Here is a 21914-nt window from a genome sequence, read left to right on the forward strand (position 1 = left end):
ATTACAACCACCTGAAGTTAAACCCAGACAAAACTGAGCTAGTTCTGACAGGTGGTTGCTCCAGTCCCTGGACCCCTCTCTTTTGGCCCCCTTCCATAGGTCTCCCCCCCCCCTCTTCCGCCGTGAAAACTCTGGGGATCAAACTTAACAACCAACTCACTATGCACTCCCAGGTTAGCTTCATGGTTTCTTCCTCCTTTCTCCCACTCCGCACTATCCGCAAAGTTTCCCGTTTCTTTTCTTTTTCCGCCCTGAAACTCATTGTCCTGGCGATGGTAATCACTCGCCTAGATTACGGCAACGCGCAATACTGTGGCATGCCTGCCTACAGTATGCGACGACTGCAGTTGGTCCAAAACCAGGCTGCCCGCCTGGTCCACAATCAGGCCAAATTCCACCATGTCACCCCGGTCCTAAAGTCCTTGCACTGGCTCCCCATTCGTGAAAGAGTTCAATTCAAGTTAGGATGCATTATCTTTCAGGCCCGAGCTGGCGTATCCCCTGCTTTCATCACCTCGGAAATCAAAGCCTACGCCCCCGCCAGAGAATTACGTTCATCCACTCAACATTTGCTGAAAGTTCCCCGCTTCAGGCGGAAAAAGTGGGGGGGCACGACATTTTCCACACTTGCCCCTGCCTTTTGGAACTCTCTTCCCGCCCACCTTAAATCTTCCACTCTTTATCCTCTGTTTCGTAAGGCGCTCAAAACCTTGCTCTTTTCACAAGCCTTCCCATCATAATTGCCCCATCTCCCCCCCTCCTCCCCGCCCCTTCTACCCCCCCTGAGCTCTGCTTCTGCACAGCGCCATGAAACCGCCAGGTGTACGTGCTCTCTATAAATGTTTTAAACTCAAACTCAAACTCATAGAACCGAGGGAACACTTGGGGAGCATCTCATTCGCACCATCTAGTCATAGAAACTGCATCACTGTCCAAAATCAGCTGGATGTCTGTATGGTAGGTTTGAGTTTACAGCTTACAAACTTCATTCCAGAATAGCATAGTGAGTTGCATTTCAAAATTAATCATATGAAATGCTGCTGATAAATCTAGAACTACAAAGAAGCAGTCGTCACCTTTGGCCAATATTCGTACAGTATCGTGTAAAATGTACTGTGGGTGTCATGCATATGGGGTGAAAATGGGACAGGAAATAGATCAAGCGGATGCTATTTCAAACAAGGGATATAAGTGGTAGAAAGCCAGTTTGTTTCTTAGAAAATAATTTTTTAATCTGGTCTTAAAATCTGAAAGTCTTTAAGATGCAAATTAGCTTTCTCAGTAAGAGTGGGACCAGATTTTAGTGTAGTAGGAAACCTGCCTTCTATTCTTCTAATAATATTGAGGATAAAGTAAGCTATATCCTGAGCAAAATAGTTTGCAGGGACCGAGCGGGAAAAACAGCGAGATGGGTTGGTAGAAGCATAGATTTTTACAAAGGAATAGCTAAGAGCGCTCTTGGGTGGCTCAAGGCTTAATTATTTGTTTTGATCAGGGGTTTGCCAGCTATTGGAAAAGAAATAGAGAACAGTAAGTCTGGCAGGAGAATGATTTTTCATGATTAAAATTGAAAAGTACAATTACAAAAATGCATAACACATACAAAGTAAGTGACCACTAAGCAGCACTTTCAGTGGCTGTGTCCGAGTAAAAGAAATTAAATATAGAAATGTAGTATTTTAATGTGGTATGGGGAGTTTTGGATAACGGGATGGGGTTAGGAAAGAGCAAGTACCCCGGACAGCACTTTGCAGCTTCCAGACCTTCATGAAAAATGGAAATCAAAAAATGTAAAATAATAAAAAATAAAAACATGGGGAACAGGATGGTTATTTGCACCAGGCTGGAAGAAGAGGGTACCAGGGAGAAGTACAGAGAGACGGCAGGAGAAGGAACGAGGGAGACAGCAAGGAAACCCATGCAGGAGCATAGAGTACTTAAAGTAAAAAAAATGCTCCTGGGGTAGACATAAGAATAGGGAGGAAAGCCACTAAATAAGGAGCAGTAAAATGAGCCAAATAACACATCAATACAATTATGGACAAGGTATTAACCCAAAGCCCGCTATGAGCATATGTAATGTATTAAAGACAATAGCTCTTGCCAACAGGCAGCTACAGCTATCTGTAGCTGAGACCTAAAAATGCAGGTGAATATAGAGTAGCAGGTTTCTCAAATCAAGGCTTTTAAAATACGAATTAATAAAATCATAGGGAGTTTTGCTTTAGCGTATATCACAGAAATACATTATTCTTGTTTAATTCAAATAAAAGGGCCCATTTGCTCTAAATTACTGTAACCTGAAGACATAAGTTAAACACTCAAAACTAAAGAAGGAGAAAAGTATAAGGAAAAAAGCACTGTTGGCGTAAGTATTGGCCTTCAGCTGTGGCACTGCAGTGCACTTCTTTAAAAGCAGGCATGGTTATCACCTGTTACCTTTATTATTTGTTATTGCAAGTGAATCCTTGGCCGCATGGATAAGGGTTGGTGCCTCGATCCGGGGGCTGGAGTGGGCACTGGTTATACCCTCGATATATTCTGTACACTGCTCTGACGCAGCCCTGAGAGAGCTTCTAACTTATAGGTCCTTACAGATGGATTTATATACCTAAAGGGTCTCTATGACGGACAATTCATGGAGGGCATGGGACAGGAATATACAGCCTCAGCTAGACCGTTCCACTCGTGGCCTTAGGTTATGTCACATGCAGAACTCCTACGTCGGACCGAAGAAGGCTCTGCTACTTGTTGTCTGCCGGCCCGCAGCCCGCAGCTGAAATTCATTTTAAAATTAAAATTCGGCCCACTCACCAGAGGACCACATCTGCTAGCTTGTTAGTGGCGGGGAGGGCTGGGTCCTTCCCTGATGCTGCGGGACAGCGGTGTGTGCTGGGCAGGGATGCCGGCTTCCCTGCAGCTGCCATTGTCACCATGTCGGCTCCACTGAGGGTGCCGGTTGTTTGCCAGGACGAAACACCAATTTAGTTGGGCAGCCTGCAGCTAGAAGGGTGAGGGCTTGCACCATGATCACCAGAACTTCCATTGCCTGCAAGCCTGGGATTGCCTCGGGGGCCAGTGGAGCATGCATTGGGGATATTGAGCCTGTATCCCCAATGGGGAATGAATGGAGAAGGTGGCAAAATATTCAGTACAAAGAGTGGTGAAGCCTCCTAGCAGCCTGTGAACAACATCATTGTGGAAAAATGTCGATAATGTGTAGTATTTTGTAATTTTTTTTATTTAATGTGTTAATTTTTTGTTAGTATTTTAATATTAATGTATTTAAAAAATTTATTGTATATTTCAATTTTTTTATTTGTTCAAATTTTATATATAATTTTAGGAGCGGGATGTTGGGTGTTTAGGGTATAAGGGTGGGGAGTGTTTTAAAAATATATATTTTAAATGTAAATTTATAAAAAAAAGTCAAAACAAATCATAATAAAAAAAATTATTATTACATTGAATTTTGAAAAATATGTTTTAGGAGCGGGATGTGGGGTTTATAAGGGATAAGGGTGGGGAGTGTTTTAAAAATATACATTTTAAATGTAATTTTTTTTAGATTTTTTAACATTTTTAGAATTTAAAACAAAATGTTTTTTAAATATTAGATAAATATTCTTAAGAGCAGGATGCGGGGTTTATAGGGGATAAGGGTGGGGAGTGTTTTAAATATATACATTTTGAATGTAAGTTTTTTTTAGAATTTTTAATAATTTTATAATTAAAAATAAAACAAATTACATTTTATATAAATATTTGAAAAAAATTGTAGGAGTGGGATGTGGGGTTTATAGGTGATAAGGGTGGGTAGTGTTTTTAATAATATATATTATCACATTCATATTTGTTCACAATTTTAGAAAAATTTAGAAATTACATTTTTAGAAAATGTAAATGTTTACAAAATTTTGAAAAATTAAAATTTGGAGTAAGAATTTGAGTTTATAGGGGATAGGGGTGTGGAGTGATAAAAATATCATTTATAAGAGTCATTTTTAATACATTTCTATAGAATTTCGATTTTAATAAAAATGTGAAATTTCAATATTTTAATTACATTTCTAAATACATTTTTGGATTGGGATTTTCTGTTTATAGGGTATAATTGTGTGTATTTTATTAATTGAATTTTTTATTTTTAATATTTTAATTACATTTAAAATGTAAGATTTTTTTGTTAAGCGGTGTGGGAATAAAAAATTGTTTTTAGTTAGTGTCCAGCACCTACTCCAATTTAATGTAGACTTAAGTGGGAATAGTAAATTATTTTTAATTAGTGTCAAGCACCTACCCTAGTTTTATGTAGACTGGAGTGGTGATAGTAAATTAATTTTAATTGGTGTCCATCACCTATTCAATTTAATGTAGAGTGGAGTGGGAATAGTAAATTATTTTAAATTAGTGTCCAGCACCTACCCCAATTTAATGTAGACTGGAGTGGGAATAGAAAATTATTTTTAAGTAGTGTCCAGAACCTACCTTAAATTAATGTAGACTGGAGTGGGAATAGTAAATTAATTATAATTAGGGTACAGCACCTACCCCAATTTAATCTAGACTGGAGTGGGAATAGTAAATTAATTTTAATTAGTGTCCAGCACCTATCTTAATTTTATATTATTTTTAATATATTAGAATGTATTGTTATACGAATAACATAAGATAGTTTTGTATTTAGAATTTGTTAAATAGGAGTACATGTATTCAGTATAATTTTTTATTATAATGTGTGTAAGAATAAGTATTTTTTGTATGTAAATTGTATGTAATGTAAAAAAAGTAAAATAAATAGATTTCATACAATTTTTTTAAGAGTTGTTATATTATTTTTTCCTAATATGAGTAGGAAACAGAAAACATTTTTATTACATTTTTATTTCATACAGATATATTAATGCATATATTTTGAAATATGTTATGTACATTTTACAACAATTTGTATTGTCAATGAAATTGTACATTTTCTTAAATTATATTTAATACAGTAGTAAGTATTGTATACAGTTATAAAAAGAAAGTTCATTTTTATTACATACAATGTACATTATTAATATTTTAATGCATGTTTTGTGTACATACTAATTTTTTGTAAAATTAATATTAATATTAAGACTATTAATATTCATTTTTTAAACAGTATTTTCAAGTGAAAACACATTTTTAACACGTTTAATTATATCATTTTTGAAAAACATTTGTACAGTTTTTTGAACATTTTGTGTGATTTCTTTTAATTATAATAATAAATGTTATTTCCATAATACTTATTTTTAGAATTTTACAACATAGGTATATTTTGTTACATATTTTTATAAAAGTAAAAAAAATAGTAACATTTTATTGACATAGTATTGCATTTTTTACATGTAAAGTAATATTTAAATGTATTAAATGATATATTTTTAATAACCTTATTGTTATGTTTTTTTTTGTAAACGTGTTAGGTCGTTTTGTGTCATTTGGATTGAAGAGAAGCTCGCGGTTGGGAGACACTTCACATTGCTAAAGGTAAGGTTTGTGTTATATGTTCTAAGTGTATTTTATATTAATTTTGATACTAGTTTGATAGTGTTTCGTGTAGTTAGAAGTTAGTTGAATTTGGCATTTTTATATGTTGTGTTTACGTGTGGTGTTTTTACGTGTTGATATCGTTGTCTAGGCCTGTTTAGAGAGTTAAGATTTCGGTGTTTAAAGTATATTTAGATGAAATGTAAAGTTAGTATTATTGTTAGTAGGTGGTTATGTGTTGTATGTGGGTGGGAATACATGTTACTTTATTTTCCGTTTTTTTACTTTTAGGAGTTCTTCGTATCGGAAGGAGTCATTTTTTTTTTTAAAAAGAAGTGTTTGTTAGTTTAATTGATTAATATATTTTTAACACTTCTTTAAAATTTTCGGTTTTACTGGAGCGTTTTTTTACTCTTTTATATATTTTCTCGTTACATGGATTATTCGGTTTTGGTATAGGTGTAATTATCTTTTCTTTTTGGGCAACCTTTTTTTTCTATGGATTATGTTGGCTGAACATGGATTCTACAGTCTTTGGAATATGCTTGGTAAGTTTTTTTATTTTTATTCATTGTGGGTGGGTGGGTAATGTTTTTATTATTATTGTTATGTTTAATTTTATTGCAAATATTATTGTGTGTATATATATTTTATAATATATTAAAAATATATTGCACACAATAATTATTTTTGTGATAAAATATATTACTGTAAATTTGCATTTTATAGTTGATAGTTTTTTATTACTCATTTATTGGTGATATTAATTTAAAGGAGAGTTTTGGCTATTAGTTTGAGGTATTTCATGCCTTTTGTACTAGGGTACAACTTTACTTGTTTTTCTAAATATGTACGCATTTGTTTGGTTTGTTTAGATGTTTTGGGAGTTAATTGAGTAATGGATTGTTCCATTCGGAAGCTTTGTTCCTTTTGTAGGCATTTAATACATTTTTCTAAACTTGGTTTTGTTCTGCCTGTTGACTAAAGGAAGGCATTATGCCATCCTTCATCTGCGTTTGTTTTTGACTCTCCATTTAATGTACTTCTGTAAACATTCCACCAGGGTATTAAGAATTTAGGATTTCTTCTGTGGCCAGATCTGTGGAGTCTACCCACCCATGTGTCCTCAAAATAGTCTAATAGTGGACTTAGTTTAGCTTCATTTTCTTTGTAAAAGTTGCTGTCTATTAAAATTAGGGTTCTGCAACATCTATCTCTGGGACATAAGCAAGTGCTGTTAGTTTTTTTATTTGATATGCGAAAGATGCATTTGTTGCATATTCTATGCTTAGTGTTGTTTTTTTGCAAATTTCTCCATAGGCACTGGTTAAAGTGATAATAACAGCCTTGGATGCAGATATGGGATGCAGATATGGGGATGTATTTTTTAAGATAGCAGCAAGCATTGATTGTTCAAAATCTAGTATTATTTTTTCAGGGGAATAGCCCTTAGTTTTATGTTTTATTGTGTTTAATAATTCCATATATGTGGAATTATTTTTATTTGGTAGTAGTGCGTAAAGTAGTGGTATGTGGCAATTTTGATATAGGCCATGTATTGTATATAATTAGAAAAAAGGTTTGGGACAAATATTAAAAGTCCCATCCATCATCCAATATTGGCTTTCTTGAAGTTTTATGAGGTTATTAGCAGTGCCAAATATTATTAGTCTTCTGTCATTGTTTTCGTTATCATAAATGACAAATGGTTGTTCGTTTAAACTTATACTTTGATCAGGAATTAAAAGGACCACTATATGTTCTGGGAATTGAAGTGGTAGTGGTAGCAGTTCTTTTGGTACGTGAAATAGTTCTTTTTAGGAAAGCTACACTTGGCATTTGTGTGGTGGCTGTTTTAGGGATTTGGGGAATCTGTTCTTTTAAAATAACACTTGTTGGTTTTTGGGTACCTGTGCTAGCTTCTTTTATATTTTCTAATATTAATGCTGTTCTTACTTCAATGTCTGTTACTTTCGGTGGGTGGTTATGTTCCCTAGTATAAAGTACTGTTGCTTCCCTAGTTGTTGCCTCCCCGTAACAATTATTGGAGTAGTATTTACAACATTTCCAGTTCACTTTCAACCCAAATTGTTTTTCTTGTGTATAAGTGTAACCCATATAGCAGAGTAATAGTTTTCCTTTCTGGCTGGTTATAAATTCTGCTCCTTCAGTCATTTTTCTGAATGTTAACCTATAAGAAATATATATTATAGTTATTTAAAATCTTGTTCTATGTATTTTAATTTAAATATAAAAACATTGGTATATAATATACTTACATTGTTGATAATTCTGTGTTCAAGTTTGATGGTCTTTACTAAACAGTTGTGGTATGTTTTTTCTGTATTTTCTTTCTCTGAAAAACAAAAGTACATTTGTTTGTATTAATTGTTCCTATATTTTTTTATAGGTTACAGTTAATGTTTTCGCTGTTACATTTAGGTTTGCGTTATTAAATCTATTTATTTAAATGGTTTGGAAATACTTACTTTGTTTGTTAGTTTTCTGTAGATTTTTCTGTAGTGGTAGGAGAAAATAAAAAAAAGATATTCATTACTATTTAGATAATGTTTGTTATTTTTTACATTTTAGCTGTTAGTTTTATTTAGTTTAGTTACTTACTTTGAATCCACTTTATTTTTGGTTATATGTTGATTTTCGTATATGTGTAGTTGAAGTCATCCAGAGTTTTCTCTCCTGTAGTTTTCTTTTTTTGGTTGTGGATTGTGTTTAGTGTTTAACTGTTTATATAGTGTTTTTTAACTAGTAATTAGTATATTATTGGTTCATTCGACTTTGCAGTGTTTTTATTGGTTTGTTTGTAATTTTTGAATTTTTTTGGGGTAGTTAGTTTCCAAATAAGGAAAACGTTAATTAGTAGTTTGGTATGTATAGTTTATTTTATTTATTTAAATACTTTTTTTTTTAAATATTATGTTTTAAATGTTTTATAATTGCAATATATAATAATATTTATTGTAGTAATGTTATGAGTGATGTTTTAGTTATTTTGTTGTGTTAATTTAATTTTTAATGGACTAAAGGTGTTTTTATAAATTAATATTAATTTTTGGTATTTTTAGTAATAAAAGACTATTTTTGTAGTTTTATATTTGTATTTATTGTTATAGTATATTGTCGATATTTCCAAATTATTATCGCTAACGATATTTTTTACTTAGTTTATTTTTTTTAATGGTTGTCGATATTTAAACATTTCGATATGTATGTTATCGATATTAGTGATATCGATATTTATGTATTTCGATTTTGTGCATCCGATATTTTTGTAATTTTTCGATAGGTATAGGATGTCGATATTATTCTTATCGATATTTTTGTATCGATATTTTGGTAGGTCGATATTGTGTCTTTCGAAATTATGTCAGTGATTCCCAACAATGGCCCCATGGCACTTAAAGTTACCCACTGATCCTCTGACAAACAGTATAGTTTAGCCAACCAGGGCATGGACATGGAGCTGGTAGTTGGAGTCAACCTGAGAGCTAAATCATCCCCTTCGCGCCTAGAGCTCCTAGAACATTTAGAGCTGACCGAGGAAACAGAGATGAAAAATGATATTACCCCTCCTACAGAGGAAAAATCCTTGCAGCAATTACTTAGTCCATCTGTTGTGGGGGAGTTTGGGGGATGTGCTCCAGCTAATAAATAAACTAAAGGAGGAAGAAAGGAAATATCAAATGATCGACTCTGACATACTGCCGGGAACAGCAATAGGATCCAGTAACATCAGTCCAACCCAGCCAGGCTGCGCTGTGTACGTGACAACTCCTCCCACAGTGCTGGGCCCTTAGTAAACACCGGACAACTTGGCTGGCGCCGTTTGAGGACTCACAAGCAGCTGAGAATGATGCCTAATCCCTTTACTGGAAGGAATGGGAGAGGATGCTTGCCGCATATGGTAATGAGGCACCAACAAATTCCAGTCACAAGCCAAAAGGATGCAAGAATCCACAAGGGGCTCTATGGTCAAACATTTAAAAAATGTTGCACAGTTAGGAAGAGGGACTAAACTTACAGGCAAACAAAAGGGACTTACAAATCAGCCTGCTGAACACTCTAGCAATGTATGTAGCAGGCATCAACAAGAAAATTGCAAACTTTTTTTGATAATCAACTTTATTGATTTTTAGGAAACAAGAAAAGGTTAACATTGACAGCACAGTTACAGGTTCACATATAGGACATAATGGGGGTGTCAGTAGCGAAGTAATACTGTAAGCGCAACGATTGAGCACTCTACATGGCGGAAATAAGCAGCCTGCCGAAAGCCAGAGTCCATCTTTACGGATCCCACTAACCCATTTGATCTGTCCATTTACCCCACACCCTTCGGAACTTGGCCGGGCAACCCCTGGCTTCAAATAAGGGTTTCTCTTGAGCGGCGCACAAGTCCACCCCTCAGCGCCATTTAGCTCTTGTGGGGGGGTGTCAGGTTGTCAGGTGTCAGGTCCCCAAAAGCGTGTCTGTAAGAGCCTTGTTGAAGTCAAGTAAACTTGTCTGTAAAGGCTGAAGCACCTCCGTTAAGACATTGGTGTTAACTTTCTGAGCAGGGGCTTGGAGATCAAAATCTTCCGTCACCTCTGCACAGCTATCACAAAGGAGCCCCTTTCCTCATTGGCAGGGCCGTAAGGCGAAACCAATCTATTGCCTGGAGAAGTATCCAGATCACTGGTATTTTTAATGCTTTAATACCAACTGTTCACATACCAGGGATGGCCAAACTTGACCCCTGCATCATAGTCACAAATATTGAATCTGTGCCAAACAATTATTGTAGGACATGAGCTCTTCCAAGGGGCTGTGGCACGGTGTCGGACTCAGAGGGGTGGTCATTAGGCTGTGAATCCTCTGTTGCCTCAGTCAATTAGGGCGGTTCCATCTCAACGTTGGACAGAAGTATGAGTTGGCTGCATCGTCTGGTGTCAATGGCACTGGCTTCAGTGGATCATGTTCCGGAGTCGGTTGTGGTGCCGGAGATTGAGCCGGTACAGAAGTCTTTTTGGAACCCAGAACAAAACCAGTGTGCCCAAACCAGCGAAGAGACCAGACTCGCCAGCCTAAGCCAAGTTAAAAGGGGCACCAAAGGAAGATTGTACCGTGCCAAAAAGCTGCAGCTTGACTTTATGGAGTTCTTTGATTTGCAGCAGTGTCGCCGAAAGACCCAGAAATTTGGGTTGCTGCACGATAAGGGTTGGATTGTCTCAGAAGGGAATGGCTTCAGGAGCAAGATTGGAAGACAGGGCGAGCCCTTGCTACCTTCTCAGGAAATCAAGAGTAGCAGGATTGGGTCGAATCCCGCTTGAAGTTCTTGTGCATTTTCTTTGACTTATCCGAAGAGCTGAACCTCAACAATGATATGTCATGCAACCAACCTCTGGAGTAGAAGCGGGACGTCCCCTGGGATGAGGGTTACTTTGAATCCACGTTTGTTGGGACAAAGGTCAGTGGGAATGGGTGGCGCCTTTATTATAGCCTCAACACTTCCACAGAGGAGCAGCATCAGCACAGAGCTGCATGGCACCACCTGTGGGCGCACAGGGTACTGCTTGATATCTTCCGGACTCAGTCTGATGCCTGGTGTAATATTGAAAAGGTGAGGAATCTGCTGTTAGAAGTGGCCAGCCAAACTGTGTATGCTGACTACATGTAAACCTTAAAAAGGTAATGATTGCAAGGGAATCTCTGTCACAAAGGGAGTAATTTCGGTACCCTTATGTTTTGCTAGTGTTATTTTGAAAGACAAACCTTTACTGCAGCATTTATTTGTCTATTAAACAGGAGTTGCATGTCTCAAGGCTTCTTTATTTCTTTGTGTGCTATTGCACATGACAAATGTCTGTGTGAATGCAATTGTGCAGATGGTTCATCAGTGTAAAGGCTGGAGAGACAGGAGTCCGGAGCAGGAGAGAAGGGGTGGGGGACAGGAACCACAGATATTACAGGTAATCTGAATAAAGGTCACTGTACAGATAGCTGCTGGAATAACTCACATTTTAGAGCTACCCGGAGAGCTACCTAGGGTCGATCTCTTGCTTATCCTGGGAGAGTTTACTTGGTCCTAAAATCACTAGCTTTGCTTCATTGCTTCCTTCCCCCGTAGAAGAGAAGTGAATGAGAAGCAGACTACAAGTTAATTGGTATCAATAGCATTAGTGACTAGCAGGGGAGGATGAAGATAATGGTGTAGGATGAGTGTGAGAAATTGCAAAGCAGGAACTCAAGGAAACACATCACTGTACATTCATCAACGGATTCACCACAGCCATGGAAATATATTCACCATTCGACGTAAAGCAGTTGTGACCATCACAATGTGCTAAATTAAAAGTGCAGTGGTTCTTAACATTTTGACATCTGTGGACTCCCATTTATTCATTACTGGAACCTAGGGACCTGACTGGATCATTACTGGTACCCAGGGACCCCACTGATGCATTACTAGAACCTGGGGATCCCAACTGAGTCATTACAAAAGCTAAAAATCCCAGCACAAAAATGTTCAATTATATGAACTGCAAAATAATACACAGAAAATCCAGAAACAAGCATCCATCATATACATAAATGATTAAATATTTTATTTAATTCATAAACAAACATGCACAATTTAATAGAAAGCTTGGAGTTTTCCTTAGATCAATTGAGGATACCCATTTTCCATACTTATTCTGTTTGATGAACTTGTGCTGCTCCCACAAATCAGTATGAAGATATTAACCCTAATTTTCAACCTCCAATTTCGTATTCCTTCACATTTACAGAATGTATATATACACACTTTATTAATATAAATTAATTTTCTAGGCAGTCACAGACCACTTGAGTATGCTTTGCAGACCCCCATGGTTCCTCGTTGACCCATGTGCTAAGTATAAGCTCAAAACAAACCTTTAGATGATCATTTTTTAAAAGTAGTATTACCATCTGCAGTCCCAAAAAAGGAGCACTTCGAGAAAAAAGAGATTTTTGGAGTATGGGTGTTCACCTAAAAGACTGCTTTCGGAAAAGATGTGTTAAATGATGCATTTAAAAAGTAGAACTGTCCAATAACACTGAGGGATACACATCAGGATGTAGCAACTTTACCAAAGGTAAGAGGATATTGGTGACTCTCCCTTTCAAAGAACTTTTAGGTCTGGGTTCACACCTTCAAAGCAGCCAATACGTGTAATGCAATCGATTTAGGCTATCATCACAAGTAGCTCAGAACTATAGGTCATTTTTGGGTGGAGAAATCCTTGCTATCACAAGTGAGACCCTGGAGGTCACTTTAGAAAGTGTGAAAATAAACAGTACTTTGGAACACCAAGGGTCTCATAACTCGGATGGGCTGAGAACTGTTGTTACTGACATCAACAGAATTAAGAATCCCCTCAAAGATGGCCTTAGCATCGCATTTGCTACTGTAAACCCCAAAGGTCAGTCTTTACTATAGTGACAGTCAATGAATCTTGATTTTGAAAAGTGCTCAGTGCCTGTAAAAGGAGTTTATCATTCCAAGTTTCCACCGAGAATACATTTTTTTATAACAAGGATCCCAATCAGGAGGATGTAGCAGAGACATGTCTCTTTAGTCTAAGGAGGAGAATGGCAATTGTGCCATCTGTTGGGAACAGGTAACCAGCTACACAACAATACGTATGACATATCTGTGTCAGCTCTTGGAAGCTGCCAGCGCAGTTAGCATTTGGTCTGAGTTGCATGTCACAGGTCTGAATCTCTGCATGGCCAACTTAGGGTTTCTTTGTTGAGTGGTCAATATATTAAGTACCATCAAACTGGGATATCTGTTTGCAACATTAGAGAAACATCAAAATCATGAGGTGCTATATTAATAAACAAAGTTTTTTGAAAGGCCTTTCCCCTTCCACGTTGTCTGCTCAGTGGGCAGCGGTTCGTGCTTGTTGGGGTCCTGGGGCCTCCTTGGAGGCTGTTGCCCCTTTGGTTAGTCGGCTTCTTCTGAGCTTTAGGCTTCGTCGGCCGGTTTCTCCTGTTCTCATTCCTTCTTGGGATTTACCTACTGTTTTGCGTGGTTTGCAGTTGCCCCCTTTTGAACCTTTGATGGAGGCGGATTTGTTGTGGCTGTACCCTAAGGTGGCTTTCCTGTTGGCCATTACCTCTGCTCGCAGGTTGGGTGAGTTGGGTGCCTTGCTCATTTCGTCTCCCTATTTGCAGTTCCTCCCGGATCGGGTCGTTTTGCGGCTTGATCCGGCTTTCCTGCCGAAGGTTTCTTCGGGTTTTCATTTGCAGAAGGAGGTGATTCTTCCTGATTTGCCTGCTGCGGGGGATTCCCTTGTTCCCCCTTCTTTTGATGTTCGCAGGGCTCTCCAAATTTACCTCCAACGTTCCCTGGGGTTCCGGAGTTCTCCTGCCCTGTTTATCTCCTGTGGGGGTGTGGCATAAGGGAAGAAGGTTTCCACTTCCACGATCAGTCGGTGGGTCCGTTTGGTGGTCTGTCAATCTTACAAGTCTTTGGATTTGCCTTCTCTGTCTCATGTGCAGGGTCGGTCAACGTGTTCTGTGTCTGCTTCCTGGGCTGAGGTGGCGGGGGTCTCCATCCTGGAGATTTGTAGGGCGGCCACTTGGCAGTCTCATCACACATTTGTGCGACATTATCGGCTTGATGTTTTACATGCCTCTCCTGACAGTCTTGAACGCTGTTGTTCATTGATCTTTTATTGATTAACATTTTGTAATCTGCATGGATCCCTGGTGTCCTGCGTATTTTCTTTATTGGTTCTCTGCTTGTGAGTTCCTCACGTAGTAAGGACTGGGACGGGGAGGACCCATGAGGGGGTAATGTCTTATTACTTACCGGTAATCTTCATTACCCCGATTAGGGTCCTCCCGTCCCAGTCCTCTTCTCTCCCTCCCTCTCGCTGTGTTTGTGTCGGTGTCTTGTTGATAACAGGCATGGCGGTAGGTGGGCAGGGCTTATGTAGTATGGAAATACTGGTGTTGTGATTGGCTGGGTGGAGGCAGGACTGTCAATCTTACAAGTCTTTGGATTTGGGTGACACTCTTTGCTGATTTTATCGCAATTGCTCTCCTGCTGCCATAACCCGTTTTTAAAACTTAATTGTGTGTGTGTGCATACTCCCCGGTCCACCGCGAGCGCTGCTCGTTTGTTGTGGAGGGAGATTACTATTTGTAACGTTTTTCAGACCTTGCTGCTATTTCCCACACTTCGGGCGGAAGGTGTTTGGCGCTCTAGTGCCCCAACCACCCTCATTTAAGGGCTGCTTCTGGCGATGCGCAGTGGACGCATTTTACTTCTGGGTGACACTCCTTGCTGATTTTATCGCAATTGCTCTCCTGCTGCCATAACCCATTTTTAAAACTTAATTGTGAGTGTGTGCATACTCCCCGGTCCACCGCGAGCGCTGCTCGTTTGTTGTGGAGAGAGATTACTATTTGTAAAGTTTTTAAGACCTTGCTGCTATTTCCCTCACTTCCGGCGGAAGGTGGTTGGCGCTCTAGTGCCCCAACCACCCTCATTTAAGGGATGCTTCTGGATGCGCGCAGCGGGCGTGCCGGCGGCGCGCCAAAGGCAAGCCCGTCTGCGCCGGTCCGCGCCAGAGGCCAGAACCCCTGGTTGTATCAACACCGATCCAAAGACTACAGGTAAAATTGAGAGATATAGCAGACAGGAACAATTGGCTTTCAGGAAAAACAACACCCTGTGTAACCAACTTCACCTTCCCCTATTTTTGGAAGGACCGTTTTCGTGTAGATTCTGTCAGTATCAAAGTAATGTTATCAATTTAAAGCAATCTTGGGTCACTGCTGACCACTGTCTACTCCACAAGGCCCATCCCTATACCAGACATGCTCCCTTGTTAGGTGAGACACACCATACAACCAGGAATAAGAGTGAATGGAAAAACATACTCTGCAATGTTCGCTCCTTACCTAAGCACTCAACAGATATGTGGGATTTCTTTTTTTCAACTCAGCCAGACCTGGGGTTGCTTACGGAAACCTGGCTTAAGCCCCACTCCACACCTTCTATTGCTCTGGCTATACTTGATGGTTATAAATGTATTAGATTGGACAGACTAGACAAGACGGGGGGTTGCCATCATACATAAAGATAGTATCAAAGTTTCCGTTCTTGATGAACATTGTGACTCAAAGATGGAAGTCCTTATCTTTCAAATCGACCTGTCCGCACAAATTAGCTTAAAGGGGGCTCTGGTTTATCGCCCACCTGGCCCCTTGACAGATCTTTCCACCACATTGATTGAACTTTTAGCCCCCCATATACTTGCCAGCTCTAATTTTTTATTATTAGGTGACTTTAACATCCACAGTGAATGCCCCAATAATGTGGAGGCATCTGCCTTTCTGAACGATCTCGCACTTATGGATATAAGGAATTCGAATGAAGGCCCTACCCATACGGCTGGCCACACTTTAGACATAATCTTATCCAATTACCCAAACATTCACTGTGAGACACCAGAACAACTCACATGGTCGGATCATGCTTTAATTAAGTTTTCAATTAAAACTCATAAAACAGAGCACAGGGGCCAACATCAAGAGGCCAGCAGAACCCGCAGACAATGGCAGAAGATTACCGCTAAGCATGGGCGGATTTTGCGGATCCACGATTCACGAATTTGCGGATTCACGGATCGTGGATCCGCAAAATCCGCGGATTTTGCGGATCGGCGGATTTGGGGGCGGGGCTTCCTCGAGTGTGTGGGCGGGGCCAAACGGACGGGGCTTCCATGCGAGCGCACATGCCTCTTGTGTGTATAAAAGGTCAGAGACCGATCAGAGCAGCAGATTAAGAGACAGAAGCTCCTGGTCACAGGAACAGCACGGGGATTGCGCTCGTGAAAGTCAAAGATGCAAATGCCTCTGGCCTGCATCACAGCGGATTTTCGATGGTATATTTGGGAAGAAGGCACACCTGCCCAGCCTCCACAACGCTCACGATTGATTTTGGGCTGATGAATGAGTCACTGAATTTAAGCTTCAACTAGGGCACATGCTTTATTGATATCTGCAAGTGTTTCCTGTTGAGGTTTATTTTTTGTGCCAGGACCGTCGTGCCAGAATGAACCCTGCCCTTCATATTTATTCAAGAAGACACCACCGTTTTCCCCCATCTGAAATAATTTACGATGGCGCCGGCAAGCTGCCAGCGCCATCCTGAAAAAGTTACTTAATTAGCTTCAACAGGAAGCTCCAACTGATAAAATAAAGCAGGCGCTCGAGCCCCTGCTGTATCTTATCTATTAGAGCTTCCTGTTGAAGCTAATTAAGTAACTATTTGAGGATGGCGCTGGCAGCTTGCCGGCGCCATCGTAAATTAGGCTTTGAACTTTTGACCGCAGAATCCGCCGCTCGCGGATTGCGGATTTTCGGTAAATTCGCGAGAGTTCGCGGACCGCGAATTTACCGAAAATCCGCAAAATCCGCGATCGGAGCGGATTTTGCGCTCATGCTTAATTACTGCAGAGAATTTTCAAGCCGCCCTGACAGGTCATTGGAACAACCCCTCTAATAATTTAGAGGATGCGCTTATAAATCACAATCTAGCATTAACTAATATTATAGACAATCTTGCTCCAGTGATATGCTCCTCCAACCGCCCAAAGCGCCAGCAAGCAACTTGGTATACACCTCATTTACTCTCTTTGAAAAAACTTTGTAGAAAACACGAGAGGAGATGGCGCACCTCCCATAAAGAAAATGACAAATCCCAGTTCGTAGCTTCTACGTCAAACTATCATAAGGGCTTCAAATGTGCACGAAGGGATCACATTTCCACCCAACTCTCCATATCTGGTAATGCACCAAAGGTTCTATATAATATCCTCAAGCAATTCATTAATCCTAAGGCTTGTTAAAATGTAGAAGCTCCCACACAACCTCTCTGTAATCAAATTGCTTTACACTTCTCACAAAAAATTGAATTAATTTACAACAGCATTTTCTGTTCAAGCAGCCCCTTTCAACAACCCGCACCAATGGATGTACTGGGACAGACCACTTCTACGTCACTCGAAAATTTTCCTCCACTTTCCATCACAGAGGTAGAGTTATTAATGCATCAAATGAAGTCTGGCTCTCCCAGTGACATAATCCCTGCTAGAATCGCCAATACTCTTATCCCTCAACTTGCACCACTGTTTAAACAACTACTGAACCTATCTTTGAAGGAAGGTCATGTTCCATTGGAGTGGAAAGCAGCACAGATAATGCCCATTCGAAAGAATACGAAGTTCCCTCTGACCGACTTGACCAACATCCGCCCTATCTCACTCCTTCCCTACCCGAGCATAGTATTAGAGAGACATGTTAATAAATGTCTCTCCAGCTTTGTCGAATCTTCAGGCAGCCTAGACCCTTCTCAGTCAGGCTTTAGGCCCAAATATAGCATTGAATCAGCCCTGCTAGAGGTCTAAGACAACATCAGAATGACTCTAGACAAGGGCCATTCCATGAATCTGGTGCTATTGGACCTATCTGCCGCATTCGACACGGTTTCCCACCAAATATTGCTCGGCAGATCGAAAGAAGTGGGATTAAAGGACTCTGCCTTCCGTTGGTTGGCAAGCTTCCTTTCTGGTCGGACTCAGTCGGTTACATTAGGTGCCTATCGTTCTGCACCCATGGGACTTACCAAGGGAGTTCCACAGGGCTCCTGTTTGAGCCCAACTTTATTCAACATCTACGTGGCTCCCTTGGCTAATGTCCTAAAAAAACACGGGTTCATCCCAATATCGTATGCAGACGATACTCAGCTGCTTTTTCCCTTTGACGTATATACTCCAACTATCCAGGAGACCTTCTCTCGGGGCATGAATGCCATCTCACACTGGATGAGGAGTAATTTCCTTCAATGTAACGTTGGTAAAACTGAGCTCTTACTTTTTGGAGGGGCCCCAGTATTATGGTCACCAAATTGGTGGCCCAACAATCTTGGAAATCCCCCCACTCAAAAAATCTCCGTGAAAAATTTGGGAGTTCGGTTAGACCAAGCTCTTTCTTTCAAAGAGCATGTTGGTCAGACAGTTGGTGTTTGCTTTCATACTCTGGGCTTACTTCGACAAGTCATTCCTTTTCTTCCAGACTCTGTCCGAAAGACCTTGATCCAGGCACTCATACTGAGCCGCTTAGACTATTGCAGTGGTCTGCGGCTCTCTGTTAATGAAGCATTCATTAACAAATTACAAGTGTTGCAAAATGCGGCGGCCCGTCTGGTCTTGAACATGCCATCTAGATCTGCTTCCCGACCTCTCCTTCTAAAATTACATTGGCTCCCAATACGCCAACGAATAAAGTTTAAGATATGCTGCACCGTTCACAAGGCACTACACAATCTTGGTCCCAGCTATCTATCGGAAAAGTTCATTCCCTACCACCCGTTGAGAGCCCTGCGTTCCAGCACCAAATCCTTGTTGATAGTTCCCAGAGTTAGGAAAGAAAGACAGGGAGGCAGTTCTCTTTCATACCTCGGCCCCAAGCATTGGAATGACCTCCCTCTTTCATTAAGAGAATGCTCAAATCATCTTGTATTTAGAAAATTGCTTAAAACCACTCTATTTGTTTCTAAATAATTTAATAGTTCTCCCTGGATTAATATGCACCCACCTAAGCACAGAGATACTCTTTGAGTCGATTCAGGCGCTATATAAACCCGATACAATACAATACAATTACCTTCGGTAATGCCTTATCTGGTAGCAACTGTCTAGCTGCATATTCCTTAGCTTAGAACACTCCCATGTGGCAGACTGGATGTAGAACATTTTGAGCAATGCCCCTGCATGCCGGTAGTTGGTGTTGTACGGCTCGGCATCGTAGGAATCGTCCATACTGGATGTGATGTGTGCAGTGCCTATATAGGTATAACCCCAGTGAGCTGACATAAGTTTCTTACATGTGACTATTTCTGCGCTAGAAGCATGGAGCCACGTCAGAAGGATGATTGTCCAGTGTGCAGATTCTAAGGGTCTATAAGAACCAATCTAGTCAGAAAACTACAGTTCACAGAATAGAGATGATGGAAGGGTTAGTAAGGAATTTGCGGCTAAATAGAGTCTCTACCAATTGTGTCTTTACCGAAGGTAAAGAACTTATTCATCTGATAGAGACTTCTAGCTACAAATTCCTTACCTTAGAATACCTCCCCTGAGGTGGGCCTGCGGACTGTCTCAGACCAAAAAGTCATGGCGCACTGAACCATCAAAGTGCCCATCGCAATGGACCAGACTGTCAAGCAAGTAGTGTTTGATAAACCAGTGCAAGGATGATCATGCAGCAGCCTGGCAGATATCCATGAAATGGACTCCACAAGCTAACACAGTAGACGTAGCTTGGCTCTGGTGGAAAGAGCCTGCAAACCCTTAGAGGATTGTTTCTTGGCTGATGAATAACAGATATGAATGCATGCCATCTGGAGATGGTCTATTTCTGCACTGCATTCACCTTCTTCGTGCCTGTGAACCCTACTAAGAGTGGATCATTCACCTGGCGTTCTATGGTACAATCAATATAGAATGACAGAGTGCTTTTCGAGTCCAGACTGTGGAGTCTCTCTTCCTCCTTGTTGGGGTGAGGTGCTGAGATGGCAAACAGATACCCCTTACCTTTGCCCAAAGCAAGAACTTGCCAGGCTATGGACAAAGCAAACAACACTTCGGCCAAGGGTTCAGACAGTGCATCAATTTGCTCCTCAGTGCACCCAGCCACAAACTTGTCCCAACGCAGGCATATACAGTTTTTGTTGATGGATGCCTGGCTGCCAAGATGGCATCACAGACTTCGGTAGAAAGGTCGAGGACCCTCAACTGTTGTTGCTCAATCTCCAATCATGAAAGAGGAGTGTGCGCAGGTTTGGATGTCACATGCTGCAACAGTAGATCTAGCCAAAAGTGCAGCCTTATCAGAAGCAGATGCACATGCTCAGGAGTTTTGGATTCCAGAGTCTCCTCTCTCAATCCGGACCCACCAGGATGACTTGGACCCGATCAGTTCTGTTCTTTTTCAGAAGTTTGAAGGAAGATGTATTGGCAGAAAGCAATATAGGAGCCCTGTATTCCATTCTAGTCTGAATGAGTGTCTGAGCGAGAGGCGATTTGGGAACTCCAGCACACAATATTGCTCACATTTTAAACACTCGTTGGTGGCAAATAGATCTAGCCAAGGTTCATTTCCATCTTGAAAAAGACCTTGAGCCACCTTCGTATGCAAGCACCATTCTCTGTCTGGGAGGCATCAACAGCTGAGTTTAGAGGTCCTGCTAGGTGCTGCATGACCAGCAAAACTCTCCTGGCATTTCAGCAATGTTCAGAGGTGCAGATCCTCCTCGCACAGGATGCACGTCAATATTCAACTCTGCTTGTGCTGTACCACAGTGTAGTGGTGTTGTCCGTGAACACCTGGACCAGCTTCTCTTTGATGGGAAAGTTTCCAATACCGTGCAAATGGCTCTCCGCTCCAAAAGACTGATGTGTAGCCAAGTCTTTGGCAGTCTCTGGGGCCGATTACCCTAGCGGCGCTGGGACTGGCCGCCAGTGGTGCAGAGTCCTGCACCTGCAATTAGGATGCCACCGTGGCGTTAGCATCCTCTATTCCTAGCATTGTGGAGGGCGGTGCTCACAGCCCCACCCGCCACAATGCGGGGAATGCACTGTGTGCATTGTCATGTACAAGGTGACAGGCATCACGCGGTGCCTGCCACCTGGTCCATGGCAATGTAGGGGTGTACCCCCCATGTGCACCCCACCAATAAACTGGGGGCCCGCAACGGGCTCCCCGACAGCAAAATCGGCATTCCTTGATGCCGCCATGGAAAGGCTGCTTCCCGCAACCATGCTAATATGGATGGCGGTGTCTAGCAGACACCCCCACCATATCTAGCTCCTTTTTCGCCTGGTCGTCTGGCGTAAAACCGGTGGACGGTCTTTCCATCCGCCGGGTCCCCCTCGCCATACTAATATGGCGGGGGAAATCAGTGGCGGGCTAAGGGAAATGTAGGGCAGACCGCCACCGCCATGCGGGCTGTGGTAATCCGCCCTACTTCGTAATCAGCCCCTCTGTTCTCAAACTCTCCTAGATGGCTGGCCCAGCCCAGAAGCAATGCATCCGTCACCACTGTCAGCGCTGGGTGGGGAAAGGGAGAGAAGTCTGCTGATGACCCAAAAGTGGCACTTGAACCACCACCGCAGATCTTTCTGCTGTCTCCCTTGAAATCTGGACCAGGTCAGAAAGATTCCCTGATGCTGTGTTCACGGTGACTTCAGATCCCACTGCAGAGGCCTCATACGCCACTGAGCATACATCATTGGCAGGATGCAGGAGGCCATCAGACCCAACTGGCTCAGAGTCAGTCTCAATGAAAACTGTCCTAA

The 21914-nt window shown here is 41.0% G+C and overlaps 1 protein-coding gene across 3 annotated transcripts in view; it reads right to left on the reverse strand.

Moving 5' to 3' along the window:
* The window catches only part of LOC144827567 (enoyl-CoA hydratase EchA19-like), a 326574-nt gene that overhangs the window by 243885 nt on the left and 60775 nt on the right, over positions 1-21914 (reverse strand). The window lies entirely within an intron of this gene.

This window comes from Lissotriton helveticus, chromosome 4_1 (assembly GCF_964261635.1).
Source record: "Lissotriton helveticus chromosome 4_1, aLisHel1.1, whole genome shotgun sequence".
NCBI lineage: Eukaryota > Metazoa > Chordata > Amphibia > Caudata > Salamandridae > Lissotriton > Lissotriton helveticus.